Source organism: Pinus tabuliformis, chromosome 1_2 (genome assembly GCF_031772625.1).
Source record: "Pinus tabuliformis cultivar Carrire ecotype Pingquan chromosome 1_2, CPIR1, whole genome shotgun sequence".
NCBI classification, from domain to species: Eukaryota; Viridiplantae; Streptophyta; class Pinopsida; order Pinales; family Pinaceae; genus Pinus; species Pinus tabuliformis.
Window position 1 is genome coordinate 480,752,388 of NC_142298.1, and position 15,948 is coordinate 480,768,335.

General features: G+C 40.2%; 3 pseudogenes; all 3 read right to left on the reverse strand.

Annotated features, from left to right (window-relative positions):
• Positions 1–1,539: 1,539 nt before the first annotated feature.
• On the reverse strand, positions 1,540–3,765 carry LOC149206422 (CBL-interacting protein kinase 23-like; annotated as a pseudogene).
• Positions 3,766–4,224: 459 nt separating this feature from the next.
• On the reverse strand, positions 4,225–9,941 carry LOC149206423 (CBL-interacting protein kinase 32-like; annotated as a pseudogene).
• A 459-nt stretch (positions 9,942–10,400) lies between these two features.
• Positions 10,401–10,946, reverse strand: LOC149206424 (protein DETOXIFICATION 16 pseudogene; annotated as a pseudogene).
• Between the last annotated feature and the right edge of the window lie 5,002 nt (positions 10,947–15,948).

Consider the following 15,948-nt stretch of genomic DNA (forward strand, 5'->3'; position numbering starts at 1 on the left):
GAAGATATTTCTCTTGAAAATGATCCCATATTTGATTGTGAAATTGAAGATGCAATGATGGGTGATGAATGTGTGTCTGTAACTAAAACTTGTGATGATGAAAACACATCCATTATTGTAGAACCTGAAATTTTTCCAGATGCAGAAATCAAGTTTGATGAGACTTATATACCTCATGATGAGTGGATCAATTTGATGATTGAAAAACATCTTATTGATGAATTACTGTTTGGTGAGAAGGAAGGTCTATCTTCACATACAGATCAAATGCAGAACATGCTTGCAACAATGGAACTGAGTGAAGAGGCTGAAGGAATAACTATGACAACAAAGAGGGATGGAGTAGAGAGAGATGGAGAAATGAAAGCTCTCCTGAAGGAGCAAGAAGACAAAAGCAAATGTGGTCCTCTTTATAAATCTAACATTGTTTTTTGTGCAGATATTGGGAGACAAGAAGAAGCAATTGAAGAATCCCAAGAACCTGCAACATCAAATGCAAAGAATGTTAGTATATACTCGAAGAGGAGGATAAGGGTTCATGTGTTCCTCCGGAGGGGGAGAAAACGTAAAAGGGAGGCATAGCTCCATCATTTTCTTATGGAAAAGAAAGTGAATATGAAGCTTCATCCAAAAATGAACAAGTATGGTCTCTACTGTGTTATCACAAAACCAGTACTAGGGACTGCAACCAAGCAAGGTCTCATGTAACTGTTTCAGACCATACTTTAGATTAGGAATTAGCCTTCCTAATCAGAGAGGGCTCTCTCACAACTCTTGACAAAATCCTTCAAACACTAGATGGCTAACTCTTTATTTACTTATGAAAGCATAACTGGTTGGAAACACATCAAACTGGCTCTCATTGGGCTATGGAGTCTATAATATCAAGTAAACAAGGAAAAACACAGTGACCTCATAGAAATCAAGGCTCTTAGCATTACATGTCAAACATATTTCATCAAAACATAGCTTGCTGTATACACAGGAAGTCAGAGCATATATTTATGAATTCTGAGTGATTGCATACAACAAAACCATAAAATAACATAAAGTACCACACATCATCACTACATTTGATCATGACAATCCTTCGAGAATCTTGAGAAGAGAATAACTCTGTTTTACTATTACTGTCAAAAAAGGTCTTACAATGGCCCAAAACAACACTGTTTTTCTATTAAGTATCCAACCTCTATTACATCCTAGTTTTCACCATATATAGGAATACATTCCTCCTCTCTAGAATGAGCTCGAATGCCCTATTAACTCCTCCTACATGCTTCTAACTAATGCATTAATTACAAACATGCTGAACTGTAATTACACACAATCCTAATCAAACTAAAATATTAATTCCATTCTCCTCGTATGCTGGATGCTTTCTTGAATGCTTTGACAGCTGTCCTCCTTCGATTAATCTGATATGGCTGAGCTACAGATGCAATGGATGCTGACTTGGGATGCTTGAAAGCGCTGATAGCTCATTTAATGACCAGAAGGTGTGCTCCTATTTATCGGCTTCTGTCTCCCAACATTCTCCTAAAGTATAGCAGCCTGCTCCCAAATGTTTTAATAACCCCAAATATGGAATGATGCCAGGCTTCTGATGTGCTGTAGGTGGTATTTGATAGACAGCTGTTCTTCTTCCTCAACTCCCGCTCACCGTGTCAGACTAGCTGCTCACAGTATCACACTAGCTGCCCTGCGCTTTAAATCATCACCTACAGCAGTTTCGTAGCGCGCTACGAAACTGCTGTGTGATTTAAAAACACAGTCCCCCTCACTGGTTTTCTGCTAACACTGTGCTACATTTATTAATGATCTTCCTCATTCCAACAAATGAACAACAATTTGCAAATAATCCTGTTTAGCTGCCAGGCTTCAATGTCAATAGCTTTTCCTAAAAACAAACTCAAACAGCATGCCCGGATTCCTCTGCTTTCTGGAGATACTTTTAGGCCTGCCGAAAGGTTCTTGTAAAACTTGTGAAATTCCAAGGTATCACCTCCAGCCTTGCGGACTTCAACCATAAAAAGAGAAGGAGCTACTTCAAATACCTCTGTAGCTACATTCAAATGACCCTTTCTTCCAGTCTTTGAACCTTGCATCTTCATCTTGTAATTTCTCTTTTGCACATTGAATCCAAGAGGCTTTGCAGCTTCCTCAATTTTTGATACTATCTCGTTTGCAGGGCGTTTAGATGCAAACCTCGTTTCTCGCTTAACCATACCCATGTCCATTTCAAAGAGATTGCCAAGATTGAGACCCTGGGACATGGAGATAAGTTCAAATGCATTCATCACCTCTGGTTTTGTTTCCTTTTTTTTTCTGTAACAAGATGTTCTTCTGAATCATTGAAAACAGCATCAACATCATCCAGATTTACATCTTCTTCTTCATTAAACTTGGGTGGCTTATAACCTTTCTTGAACCATTCATTGTCTAAAATCTCAGGTACTGTAATTCGTGTCTTAGGGTTTGGGTCCAAAATCCTTGTACTTAATTTCTTTGCACCAGAAGAAAACCATGAAGGGCACGTAAAATCTGCTTTATATATCTTTTTATACAATGTCATAAGGTTTGGATCATCAAAAGGCAAGTAACCTGCCATTAAAACAAATAGGATGACACCACATGACCACAAGTCTGCAGTTGCCCCATCGTAACCTTTATCATTGATGACCTCAAGAGCAACATAATTGGGTGTTCCACAAGTAGTGTGAAGCAAACCGTCATCCCTGACTTGTTGAGACAGTGCACTTAGGCCAAAATCTGATACTTTAAGATTTCCATATGTATCCAGAAGCAAATTTTCTGGCTTCAAGTCCCTATGGTAGACACTCCTACTATGGCAGTAATCAACAGCATTAATAAGCTGCTGGAAGTATCTCCTTGCTTCATCTTGGTAATAAACCTAATGTGCTCGAGGTAGCAGTCTTGCCACGAAACTCTTATTTGTATATTAATTCATCAGCAAGTTTTTTACCCACCGCACTATTGCCAAGGATGACAGCCTTTAACAGAGTTCTTCTACAAGCTGACATGATGAGCTCGATCTTATGTTAAATGAAGAAGGAGTCGAAAAGATCCAAACTGTTCCATTTATTGATCACTCCTTGCAAATCTTCGAGCAACGAGCATCTTTTCCTGCTCTGATACATGCTCATGCTCTAAAAATCCTCTGCGCCCTTGGAACTGTCTTGTTAGGCAATTCATTTGCAACTCGTATTCAACCTTGTGATCTCTTCCAAGCAGCAAATACTCTACCTGAAGTGACTTCAAACACTTGCGCCCACATATCAAGCTATTAGAATAGATATCACAGTTTCATTCACCGGTTCATATCACAGCTTGTTGCGTAGCTTCAAATAGATATATAGCGTATATATTTCCAATGAGAGTCTTTATTTCAAGTGAACGAATTCCTGGAAACAGAATTGCCAGATGTCTCATTATAACAACAGTGACTATTGATCACCCCTGCCACCTGTTTGCGTAGAAAAAGAGGTCTTATGAAGCTAGGCCACGATGATAATGAGCTACGTCTGTTTCATCAAACACTTGCGCCCATACATTAAGCTATTCCATGAATTTGCCACGGGACCAAAGACGTGTCTCTTCATAGACTCTAATAATCCCGAAGACAAATCTTCCAAAATTGATTCAACCTTCATATTGATAAAGGTTCTGGCTTTTAGCTTCCTCGACCTTCGACATGAACATTTTCAGAACTGCATTCTTCATATCTGCCTTCGCCTCCTCCATATGGATATTGTCGGACAAAATGATACAAGTAATGCAGCGGCCTTAGCTCTTGGAAATCCCATTGTCCTTCTACAACTTTTCGCTCTGTTTGCCTTTGATAACGCGGGTTCAATCCTCCATAATAGTGTAAGAGGCTCGAAAACATATGATAAGCCAGAAGATTGGCCACTAAACCATAGACACTGTGATCATCTCCATAAACTGGTTTTTTCCACAAAAGGCTTGATAATTCGCTATGCATGGTTTTGAACAAAATCCCTTGCTCCACAAAGTAGTTCAACTCTTAATAGGGGTAATCTCTGTTCACAAGTGCATACCTTGGAGTATGAATGCGAAATTTTTGAAGGCACTCATATTTAACCAAAACCTGATCAACTTCTTTTGGGTGCTCCCATATATCCTTTTCTGTGCAGCAGTGATAAATTTTTGATAAGATTTTCCTTTGTTAGCGCAATGTTCTTAGCAACAGAACAGGTGCTCAAATGCCGAAGGTCCCCTGCCGCCAGCATGCAGTGCAAAGGCTAAAATGACAGCTATAGGCATGCCAACCACATAGTATGCCCCAAGATTTGCATAGGCACCCAACGTTTGCCATCCACATCCTCTAGCAATACCTGATAGAACACCTTGGATGGCATCCATAAATGTTGAGGGTACAAGCAGTGGCATCATGGTTGAAATGCATTCAACTACCTCTACTTCATTGCTATAAGCATAGCCCCATACATTTCTGATAGAGAATAAAATATATCCTATCATAAGAGCCTCATTGACTGCCATACAAACCCCGACACACACTGATAACTGTGCAGTGCGTGAGCGTCCAGCTCCTAGTTCATTGGAAACTCGTGTACTTATAGCAGCACCCACGCCAAAGGGGATCATATATGCAACTGCATCAGTGCTAAGACAGATGGAGAGAACTGATATCTCAAGTTCAGGCTTAGGCAACAAACCGGAGAAGAGAACAAGCATTTCAAAAGACCAGTATTCCAAGCAACGCATTACTGCAGATAGAATAGTAAGCTTAAGAAAGTTTGTAATGTCATATAAAGCTTCCCTTGAGAAAGATGTCCATGTCTTCTTGCATGCAGGGGAAGATTTAACATAAATTGATAGAAGTGCCACATTTAGCCAATTGGAAATGCTATTTGCAAGCGCAGCCCCTTTATTACCTAATCTAACTTTGAACACCAATACCCAACAAACGGGAACATGAACTTTATCATAAATATTTTTCAAATCTTTCAATCCATTGTGGCGCCCTGCTTTGTGAAAGAAGTTACAGATTGTGAAAAGACAATCCCAAATATCAAACACTCTATGACTTATAAAATTTAATAGATTCTTTGTCTAGAGGATTCAACACAACATCTCCTGCAAGTCTCCCACATTAGTATGTACATCTTTCACAATCACCCATGAGCCAGAATTCAGAGATAACTCCCTTAATGTATTTGATGGCAATCCTACAATAGCTGCATCATCATAAGGTGTCTCCTTGAACATACTGCCACTGCTCTCATCAACATTCCTGGAGGGAAGAAGAACTCTGTACAATAAGCATGCTAGGATTTGGACCTTCACTGAAAACTCAAACAAATCCCCAGTTTCGTAGCACGCTACGAAACCACTCAAACAGGTAGCGCTGCGAAACTGCTAAAAAGAATTCTGGCGCTGCGAAAATACCCTGACTTTAAGCCAAGCTAAAAAAAATTTTACTACAGCATTTTCAGTGATAACAGTGGCTCCACTTGGGATAGTGTGCCCCTGTGGTGCACTAAGAACATGCAGCTCCAGTGCCTTATCCATTTGTGACAAACAAAAATTTGCTTGACAAGCATGACTGTAGGAGAAAGAAACTACTGCTACTGAAAAATAAATGCTCAGCCAACCTTGAGCTTATTTGCAATCTACCTACCTACCTACCCTAACAATTCAACTTCTTCAGCTCAATCAATATGAAACTTCCAATGCAGCCAATCATTAGCCTCATCTGATATTTGATTTCTTTGACTGTCCTGGAGTTCAGGGCCAATGTGATAGTGTGATGACCGCTGCCACTGAAACTGTTTCTGACTGTATCGGATTTCAAATCCAATGTGATAGTGTAAAGACCACTGCCACTGAAATAGTCTCTGATCTTCATATGAAAACTGAAACACTGGAGAGTAAAACTCTTCCATGTAATCAGCTATAGGGTCCCAGAACACATGATCAGCTTGTCCTTCCTTGAGACTTTCCAGCTGTGCAAACTGATCTTCAATTACAGTGTTCAGTTCCTCAATCATGAAGGAGAATGGAAGCAGCATAGTCTCCTTGCTCTCTGTCACAGAAAACTTTTGAGAATAATAATCATGATCATGAAAACTGTATGCTTGAATTTGTCCTTCTAAACCTTCAATCTCTTTCTCAATATCTTTGGCAAATTCATCAAAAAATTTCATCTTATCCTCTGACTTGCAGTCAAAGGATTTCAGATATGAGGACAGGGACAAAGAAAAAGATTCATTTGTTTCTTCTTTATTATGATCATCATTCCACTGTTTAAAACCTTCAACTGAAGGAGAGTTTACTTCCACCTCTGACCTATCTATCCATTCCTCCAAGAACATAAGCCAAAAGTCTGGCAATGACTTAATGGACTTGGCAGGCAAGCATTCAACCCACTGTTTGCATTTCCCTTGGAGTGAATCATAAAATAACCTTATGCAAACATCCTCATGTTTAACTCTAAGAAGCTCAGCAAAATGACAGAAATCTGAAATATGATCCAAGGTTAAACTCAAATCTTCTCCGTTGTATTTGGGACCATTTCTTAGAAAATATTCATCCTTGGGAAAATGGTTTGGAAAACCATGAATTCCTGAGAAATCTATGCATGCATACCTTGAACAAAGAAGAGCAGCTTCTGGGTCTTTCATAACTCCAGTGGAATCACCATGAATATATAAACCTTGAATTCTTCAACAATGGAGTCGCCAAGGTAGTTTTGCAGCCTTGAAAATCATTTGAACTCCTGCTACCTTCAGAAATTCAATCTTAAGCTCCCGGCAGACGCACCAAAATGTTATCACAAAACCAGTACTAGGGACTGCAACCAAGCAATGTCTCATGTAACTGTTTCAGACCATACTTTAGATTAGGAATTAGCCTTCCTAATCAGAGAGGGCTCTCTCACAACTCTTGACAAAATCCTTCAAACACTAGATGGCTAACTCTTTATTTACTTATGAAAGCATAACTGGTTGGAAACACATCAAACTGGCTCTCATTGGGCTATGGAGTCTATAATATCAAGTAAACAAGGAAAAACACAGTGACCTCATAGAAATCAAGGCTCTTAGCATTACATGTCAAACATATTTCATCAAAACATAGCTTGCTGTATACACAGGAAGTCAGAGCATATATTTATGAATTCTGAGTGATTGCATACAACAAAACCATAAAATAACATAAAGTACCACACATCATCACTACATTTGATCATGACAATCCTTCGAGAATCTTGAGAAGAGAATAACTCTGTTTTACTATTACTGTCAAAAAAGGTCTTACAATGGCCCAAAACAACACTGTTTTTCTATTAAGTATCCAACCCCTATTACATCCTAGTTTTCACCATATATAGGAATACATTCCTCCTCTCTAGAATGAGCTCGAATGCCCTATTAACTCCTCCTACATGCTTCTAACTAATGCATTAATTACAAACATGCTGAACTGTAATTACACACAATCCTAATCAAACTAAAATATTAATTCCATTCTCCTCGTATGCTGGATGCTTTCTTGAATGCTTTGACAGCTGTCCTCCTTCGATTAATCTGATATGGCTGAGCTACAGATGCAATGGATGCTGACTTGGGATGCTTGAAAGCGCTGATAGCTCATTTAATGACCAGAAGGTGTGCTCCTATTTATCGGCTTCTGTCTCCCAACATTCTCCTAAAGTATAGCAGCCTGCTCCCAAATGTTTTAATAACCCCAAATATGGAATGATGCCAGGCTTCTGATGTGCTGTAGGTGGTATTTGATAGACAGCTGTTCTTCTTCCTCAACTCCCGCTCACCGTGTCAGACTAGCTGCTCACAGTATCACACTAGCTGCCCTGCGCTTTAAATCATCACCTACAGCAGTTTCGTAGCGCGCTACGAAACTGCTGTGTGATTTAAAAACACAGTCCCCCTCACTGGTTTTCTGCTAACACTGTGCTACATTTATTAATGATCTTCCTCATTCCAACAAATGAACAACAATTTGCAAATAATCCTGTTTAGCTGCCAGGCTTCAATGTCAATAGCTTTTCCTAAAAACAAACTCAAACAGCATGCCCGGATTCCTCTGCTTTCTGGAGATACTTTTAGGCCTGCCGAAAGGTTCTTGTAAAACTTGTGAAATTCCAAGGTATCACCTCCAGCCTTGCGGACTTCAACCATAAAAAGAGAAGGAGCTACTTCAAATACCTCTGTAGCTACATTCAAATGACCCTTTCTTCCAGTCTTTGAACCTTGCATCTTCATCTTGTAATTTCTCTTTTGCACATTGAATCCAAGAGGCTTTGCAGCTTCCTCAATTTTTGATACTATCTTGTTTGCAGGGCGTTTAGATGCAAACCTCGTTTCTCGCTTAACCATACCCATGTCCATTTCAAAGAGATTGCCAAGATTGAGACCCTGGGACATGGAGATAAGTTCAAATGCATTCATCACCTCTGGTTTTGTTTCCTTTTTTTTCTGTAACAAGATGTTCTTCTGAATCATTGAAAACAGCATCAACATCATCCAGATTTACATCTTCTTCTTCATTAAACTTGGGTGGCTTATAACCTTTCTTGAACCATTCATTGTCTAAAATCTCAGGTACTGTAATTCGTGTCTTAGGGTTTGGGTCCAAAATCCTTGTAATTAATTTCTTTGCACCAGAAGAAAACCATGAAGGGCACGTAAAATCTGCTTTATATATCTTTTTATACAATGTCATAAGGTTTGGATCATCAAAAGGCAAGTAACCTGCCATTAAAACAAATAGGATGACACCACATGACCACAAGTCTGCAGTTGCCCCATCGTAACCTTTATCATTGATGACCTCACGAGCAACATAATTGGGTGTTCCACAAGTAGTGTGAAGCAAACCGTCATCCCTGACTTGTTGAGACAGTGCACTTAGGCCAAAATCTGATACTTTAAGATTTCCATATGTATCCAGAAGCAAATTTTCTGGCTTCAAGTCCCTATGGTAGACACTCCTACTATGGCAGTAATCAACAGCATTAATAAGCTGCTGGAAGTATCTCCTTGCTTCATCTTGGTAATAAACCTAATGTGCTCGAGGTAGCAGTCTTGCCACGAAACTCTTATTTGTATATTAATTCATCAGCAAGTTTTTTACCCACCGCACTATTGCCAAGGATGACAGCCTTTAACAGAGTTCTTCTACAAGCTGACATGATGAGCTCGAGCTTATGTTAAATGAAGAAGGAGTCGAAAAGATCTAAACTGTTCCATCTATTGATCACTCCTTGCAAATCTTCGAGCAACGAGCATCTTTTCCTGCTCTGATACATGCTCATGCTCTAAAAATCCTCTGCGCCCTTGGAACTGTCTTGTTAGGCAATTCATTTGCAACTCGTATTCAACCTTGTGATCTCTTCCAAGCAGCAAATACTCTACCTGAAGTGACTTCAAACACTTGCGCCCACATATCAAGCTATTATAATAGATATCACAGTTTCATTCACCGGTTCATATCACAGCTTGTTGCGTAGCTTCAAATAGATATATAGCGTATATATTTCCAATGAGAGTCTTTATTTCAAGTGAACGAATTCCTGGAAACAGAATTGCCAGATGTCTCATTATAACAACAGTGACTATTGATCACCCCTGCCACCTGTTTGCGTAGAAAAAGAGGTCTTATGAAGCTAGGCCACGATGATAATGAGCTACGTCTGTTTCATCAAACACTTGCGCCCATACATTAAGCTATTCCATGAATTTGCCACGGGACCAAAGACGTGTCTCTTCATAGACTCTAATAATCCCGAAGACAAATCTTCCAAAATTGATTCAACCTTCATATTGATAAAGGTTCTGGCTTTTAGCTTCCTCGACCTTCGACATGAACATTTTCAGAACTGCATTCTTCATATCTGCCTTCGCCTCCTCCATATGGATATTGTCGGACAAAATGATACAAGTAATGCAGCGGCCTTAGCTCTTGGAAATCCCATTGTCCTTCTACAACTTTTCGCTCTGTTTGCCTTTGATAACGCGAGTTCAATCCTCCATAATAGTGTAAGAGGCTCGAAAACATATGATAAGCCAGAAGATTGGCCACTAAACCATAGACACTGTGATCATCTCCATAAACTGGTTTTTTCCACAAAAGGCTTGATAATTCGCTATGCATGGTTTTGAACAAAATCCCTTACTCCACAAAGTAGTTCAACTCTTAATAGGGGTAATCTCTGTTCACAAGTGCATACCTTGGAGTATGAATGCGAAATTTTTGAAGGCGCTCATATTTAACCAAAACCTGATCAACTTCTTTTGGGTGCTCCCATATATCCTTTTCTGTGCAGCAGTGATAAATTTTTGATAAGATTTTCCTTTGTTAGCGCAATGTTCTTAGCAACAGAACAGGTGCTCAAATGCCGAAGGTCCCCTGCCGCCAGCATGCAGTGCAAAGGCTAAAATGACAGCTATAGGCATGCCAACCACATAGTATGCCCCAAGATTTGCATAGGCACCCAACGTTTGCCATCCACATCCTCTAGCAATACCTGATAGAACACCTTGGATGGCATCCATAAATGTTGAGGGTACAAGCAGTGGCATCATGGTTGAAATGCATTCAACTACCTCTACTTCATTGCTATAAACATAGCCCCATACATTTCTGATAGAGAATAAAATATATCTTATCATAAGAGCCTCATTGACTGCCATACAAACCCCGACACACACTGATAACTGTGCAGTGCGTGAGCGTCCAGCTCCTAGTTCATTGGAAACTCGTGTACTTACAGCAGCACCCACGCCAAAGGGGATCATATATGCAACTGCATCAGTGCTAAGACAGATGGAGAGAACTGATATCTCAAGTTCAGGCTTAGGCAACAAACCGGAGAAGAGAACAAGCATTTCAAAAGACCAGTATTCCAAGCAACGCATTACTGCAGATAGAATAGTAAGCTTAAGAAAGTTTGTAATGTCATATAAAGCTTCCCTTGAGAAAGATGTCCATGTCTTCTTGCATGCAGGGGAAGATTTAACATAAATTGATAGAAGTGCCACATTTAGCCAATTGGAAATGCTATTTGCAAGCGCAGCCCCTTTATTACCTAATCTAACTTTGAACACCAATACCCAACAAACGGGAACATGAACTTTATCATAAATATTTTTCAAATCTTTCAATCCATTGTGGCGCCCTGCTTTGTGAAAGAAGTTATAGATTGTGAAAAGACAATCCCAAATATCAAACACTCTATGACTTATAAAATTTAATAGATTCTTTGTCTAGAGGATTCAACACAAAATCTCCTGCAAGTCTCCCACATTAGTATGTACATCTTTCACAATCACCCATGAGCCAGAATTCAGAGATAACTCCCTTAATGTATTTGATGGCAATCCTACAATAGCTGCATCATCATAAGGTGTCTCCTTGAACATACTGCCACTGCTCTCATCAACATTCCTGGAGGGAAGAAGAACTCTGTACAATAAGCATGCTAGGATTTGGACCTTCACTGAAAACTCAAACAAATCCCCAGTTTCGTAGCACGCTACGAAACCACTCAAACAGGTAGCGCTGCGAAACTGCTAAAAAGAATTCTGGTGCTGCGAAAATACCCTGACTTTAAGCCAAGCTAAAAAAATTTTTACTACAGCATTTTCAGTGATAACATACTGCAAAAAGAACAAAATGAAAACCTCTCTTACCAAGTTTTTCATGTTTTAATTGTAAGCCTAGCTGAGACTAGACGAGAAGGTGTATGTTATTATTCAGTACCCTTTCTCCATTAAGGGGGATTGTTGGAAGTAATGGAGAAATCTAAACTTATATTATTTTTATGATGATGATAGGATTGAGACCCTAATCTTAGACCTCATATCCTAATAACTAGGGAGTGGTTGAAACCATCCCACTAGTGTGAAAGCCTATATATTTGAGGCTCATCTGACTCAATGTAATAGGGCATGTATGAGTGTTTGTACACTCTCTAGGTATCTCACCTGGAGAGCCATTTAATATATATTTAATATATTCAGTTTTTATCACAACACAGGTTAGTACAAAAGTGGAAGAGACAAAGAAAGAGACAGAGATTTATCCAGAGTTATGCAAGAATGCAAAAAAATACAGATATACAAATAAACACAGAGATACAACATAAATAGAACTTCATTTCATTAATATCAAATAACTGAAATATGCTTACATACAAAAATGGAAACAGACTAGCTTGGGTGATGGTAACTTATCTCTAAGAAGAGATGTGGTGGCTACATGCCTCTAAAATATGTTACAATGAGGCTTAAGGGCCTTTTTATTATTTAACAACAAGGGAAAACCCTAAACAAACAGAACCCTAACCCCATGAGATGGAACACCAAGCGTTTGTGGGCCCCGTTGGGGTTAGTCGGGCAACCAACTTCTCGGGGTCTTAACTTGGTCATATTATCTATTTTTGGCGCGTATGATACCTCATTGGAAATACCTCTCTGAGTACTACAATATTTTCCACAATACTTTTCCTATGGTTTTCGGCATGTTGTGGACCTCAAAAACACACCGTTTAGGGGGTCAAAATTGCTTTAGAAGTTCAAGACCCGAAAAACTGATAAAAATTGTAAATGTTATTATAAACAAGGAAACTTATGAAATTGACTGGAGTTCTAGGTGGAATAGGTGGGTGGCCACAAATATTCACCCGGATCAGTCCTCCCTCCTTAGGAAGTAATGGTCCCCATTGCGTGCAAAACCTCCATGAGTGATCCAAGATCTTTTGCTTATAGATGCATTAAAGAATTACATATTAAGTTTGCATTTAACCATGAAATTACAAGTGCATAAAAGAAGAGGAAGAGAAGAATAGCAAGTCACACATAGAAGACACTGGATTGATAACGGAGTTCGTCCAGGAGGGACTACGTCTCCGAGCCCTGCTCAAATTAGTGGGGAGGCCCTATTTTCATTAGATGGCAAAATAATGGAAGTACATCAAAAATCAAAATGACAACCTTATACCTCCAAAATTTAAGAAGCCCGGAAATTGCAGACCTTTGATGGAGAAATGGACAACACCGTTGAGTTCGTGGCATCGAGAAATGCTGAAACCATATAAAATTTGTCGAAATCTAACAAAGTGAAAATATGGCCCCCTGGAGAAATTGCTTAGATCATGGTTCCGTCCCCCTCTCTGCACTGCTCATGGTTCCGCCACCTGCAAAATTGGTCTGCCTCGAACTGTGTGCGCGCTCCTCTCCCCCGACACACTGAGAAAATAGGTTTAAATATTAAATTGTGGGTAGATTAAACAAGGAGTTAGTTTTGGCGCAATGGTAAAGTTGGAAAGTTGTTGAGGAGGGGTCGGGGGATCAAATCTCGATCCTCCTCATTTAACATATGGTTAATGTCAAAATACATTTTTTGGAGGTGGGTCCGTCAGTCCCGGTGGCCCTCTCTACCCCAACTCCATTGGGTCTTGTTATATGTGGGTTAGGTGGAGGGGCGGCGAGGTTGACAGCCTGCGTCCCCCACCATTATTACATGGCCATTAGGTAAGTTCTGGGGTGGCGGGGTCATGGCTGCCCACTCCACTTCATTTATACATGATTTTCAGTGGGTACCAGGGATGGCGGGGTCATGGCTGCCTGCCCCACTATCTTTAATATTTGTTATATGGTAGTTCCGGGGGCGGTGGAGTCATGGTTCCCTGCCCCACTTTTTTATTATTTTTTTTTATAACCACTGCCCCTTTGGGGATTTTCCAGAACCTTAGGCGTTAGGAGACAAATTAATGGACCCACAAATTCTCTGGGAAAACTGGCCAGATTCTTGCCAAATTGCACCCTCCTTAAGCCTGCCACATGGGTAAGTCAACCCACAACTTTGACTACTTCTATCTTCTTCATACGGACTCGGATTGGAGTGTCGTTCACACCATTGGAATCAGGGTGACGAGCACTTCGATCTGATGCCAAGTTAATCAACTTTCTACCACTTTGAATTTTGAGCCTTTTTCATGCCTCGGTGTCTAGAGATCCACCTGGATCAATCCTCCGCACTGAGGAGCTTTTGGACCCCAAAAGCATTTACACTTAGCACACTGTTTCTGTCCTTTTCAATCCACACTTTCAATCACCTGCATGTGAAACTAGTACATTCTTTGCAATCATGCACACCACACAGGACTTAAAAACCCTTCCTTGCCAAGATTTTATAGCACACACTGCTTGGCCAAGGATGACATAAAAAGTAATCAATACCTCAACTACTAATAAAGAAAGGCCAAAATATCATCGTTGCATTTTGAAGTGATAGGGAAAACACCATCACTTTTACATTTACTTGCAATGTATGATTTACAATGGTGGCTATAACAAGATACTTAAAAAAAAAAACTTAATAAAGCAGACCACCATGAATGGGGTGGATTCATTTGTTGAACATGTTCATCTTTCAGCTCCTCTGACGATGTTTCTAGAGCATGGAGCATTGGACACATGGTTTGTTGGCGTCCCTCTTTGTTGCAATGACTACAACGATTCTTTTTTCCTCCAAACTTTTGGGGCTGCCTTTGGGCACTTTCCCCTTGTGCTCCTTCGGTAAGTGTTCATGTGGCCCTCACTATCGCTTGACTGTGAGGAGGGAATTTCATCGTCTGTTGTTTGCTAGTTACTAGCTGTATTGGATCTTTCTCCCATTTCCTTTCTGGCGTATCCGAGTCCTGCACGATGCGGCAATTCCTCGAATTCGATGGGGTTTACGATGCCTTGTCCTTTGATGTTGAGGCCCTTTCCTTGATACCCCATTTTCTTCAATAGTTTGGATCCAATCCCTGTAGAATGTTTTTCAAAAGCAGCGAATTCATCATCATGAAAATCATATGAAATCGGAGAATCATTTTTTACCTCCGGATAGTGATGCTGTAGCTTTTCCAAGGCCTCATCCTTGGCTTGCAACTGGCGTAGTAATCTTTGTTTTTCTTCCCTTGCCTCCTGTAGAAGCCTCCTTAGCTCAGCATTCTCTGCTTAGATGTGGTGTTTGATCTCCTCAAGTTCTTGGAGTCCTACTGTGGGAAGTTCCCTTTTCGTTATGTCTGTTGAAATCCTTGACTCATTGCCAGAATCAGACCCCAAATCTATGGGTCCTTCTGTCGCGATCCCAAGGGCTGCAAACATCATTTCATTGCCGGAATTAGACCCCAAGTCAATGGGCCTACCTCGTGCAAATCCCACAGCTGTGACCTTCTCATCTTCCTCTGACTCAAAATCTTGGTTTTGCTGCATGGTGGTGACGACCTTCTGCTTCCCCTTTCTGTCATTCCTTTCAGGTCTCAGCTCAAGGTGCAGCTTCCAACAATTTTCTTCATCATGCCCCTCTTTCTCACAATGTGTACAAGAGGGCTTTGCTCCCCTTCTCTTGGCTACTACGGTTCTCTTTGGGTGGTCATCTCGTCCATGTGTTCCCCTGTTTTCCAGATGAATGGCCTTTACACTAGCCGAGTCAATGGTAGTAGGTTCAAACAATAATAATGAATGTCTAATGTAACTATGTAATGATCCAATATACTTAGTTACTACTTCAGGTGAGTCAAGTGCAATGCCCAAATTAAGTGCTTTTTTTCTAAACTCCTCGGTAAAGCTCTGAACATCCTGACCTCTGCCTTGCCTTAAGTATTTCCAATCCATTAAGGCTTGTTGCTTATATCCCAAGGGATAAAATTGTTCTTTTAATGTAGAAATGAAACTAGGCCATGAGGAAAGAATATTACCCACACTCTTACTGCTTCGCAATTTTCTCTCCCACCAAACGAGAGCGGTACCACTCAGCCGAAGAGAGGCCAACTAAATCTTTGCCTCATCCTCTTCGATTTGCTGAATCCTACAATAGATCTCAATTTGATTAATCCAATTATTAAGCTTTTCTGCATTACTTTCACTG